This window comes from Lathyrus oleraceus, chromosome 3 (genome assembly GCF_024323335.1).
Source record: "Lathyrus oleraceus cultivar Zhongwan6 chromosome 3, CAAS_Psat_ZW6_1.0, whole genome shotgun sequence".
NCBI lineage: Eukaryota > Viridiplantae > Streptophyta > Magnoliopsida > Fabales > Fabaceae > Lathyrus > Lathyrus oleraceus.
Genome location: NC_066581.1, coordinates 502,028,195 through 502,030,167, shown reverse-complemented (window position 1 = coordinate 502,030,167; position 1,973 = coordinate 502,028,195).

The following is a 1,973-nucleotide window of genomic DNA, read 5'->3' as shown; positions in this document are numbered from 1 at the left end:
TTAGGGTGATGAAATGTGTTAATTTACTTAGCATTACATGATATTTTATAATGCTTATTATATCGATTGAGGAACTCACCCTTACAACTATGTTTCAGGTAACGAGCAGTGATTGAGTAGAAGCTAGTCCTTGGAGTCTAGTGTAGTTCCTTAGTGGGTCATGCTCTGGTAGATGTAACATCGGGACGGGATGTTTTACCTTGTTTTCATTTTTGGTTGTTGAACAACTTTACATGTGATGTGTTACATGTTTGAATGTTGTTAGATTTTTATCCGCTGCGAGTTATGCAATGGTTTGTTTGATTAAATAAATGAGCATGACAGGATATTTTGATGATTGGTGTGAAGTGTCAAGTGTGACACCCTTAATTGCATATCTACTCTGATTTATGTTTTGTTGATTTAATTAAATATTGGGGTATTTTAGAAGGGTGTTACATACTTATACTGCTTGATAAAAGCCTCTCCCAGGTCATTGAAAGTACGAATGTTGGCACTATCCAACCTCATATACCAACGGACCGCAACACTGGTCAGACTATCCTGGAAATAATGAATTAACAGCTGATCATTATCGATCTGAGTAGACATATTGCGAGCATACATCCCTAGATGACTAAGCGGAAAAGTGTTCCCCTTATACTTTTCAAAGTCAGACACTTTGAACTTCATTTGTATTTTGACGTTGGGCACTAAACACAACTCAACAGCACTCTTCCCAAACAAATCCTTACCTATCAGTGTCTTCAATTCCTTGCACAGCTCAAGAAACTGATCTTCCATTTCATCCATTTGCTCATAGACATCCGGACCCTCAGACGGCTCAGAGTGATAAATGTTGTCCTCTACACGAGGTAAGGTATGCACAACGGGAGGTGGCACGGACATGACCGGGCTAGATGTCGGCATGGAAGCAAAGGTAGGCGCAAAGCCTTCAGGCATGAAGTTGGACGACATTCCCCACGGGAATCCGGCAGGCACAGTAGGTGCAAAATGGGCGGTAGTAGCAGGCATGGTAGAGGTAGCCACCTCTGAAATAACCGTCCTCGCAGGAGGAGTTGTAGGTGTAACACCCCGATAAAAATAAGATAATTATTTAAAATAAGTTAATAATATATTTATTAATTTAATTAAATAATTGGATTATTATTATTGGAATTATTATTATTGGAATTATTATTATTGGAATATAATGTTGGAATTAGTAAAAAGAGTCCCATTTGGCAAAAAGAGGTTTTCACGTGAAAACAGAGAAACGACTCTAAAGTGGAAAAAGGGCAAAGAACCAGAGAACAAGGGTTGAAGAGAGGAAGAGCTCGAAGCCGAAGGATTTGCCGGATTAACTCAGGTAAGGGGGGTTTATCGTCGTTTAATGGGTATTATGGGTTAACATGTAATGGGTAGTGATAAACCATTGAATTGACCCTGATTAGAACGATGAATGTTGAAATTTATGAATTTATGGATGAATGTGATATGAGTTATAATTGAAGAAAATTCGTAAGGATTAGATGGAATAATGTTAGAATTTGTGAGATTGAATGTGTATGATCTGTGTTAGACAATATGAATGAATGTTATGTAAAAATTGGAATGTGGAAGGTGGGATCTGAGAATCTCGTAGCAGAGAAAACCATAGCAGATCTGGAATTCTGGTTTCTGGTCATACGCGTATGGCACTAGGCAATACGCGTATGAGATGGTCTGGTACGCGTATGGCACTAGGCAATACGCGTATGGATGAGGAAGATGATGTTTTGAACGTGGTTTTGTCTCTGTTGGTACGCGTATGAGGAAGTGGTACGCGTAGCATACGCGTATGAGGCAGACAATACGCGTATGGGATTGGCTGAGAAATGGGCCATACGCGTATGGGACTAGGCAATACGCGTATGGGCAGAATTGTGATTTTTACGAGCTGTTGTTGTGCAATTTTGGTCATTGCAGCTGGGTGATGTAATTTAGCTGATGTA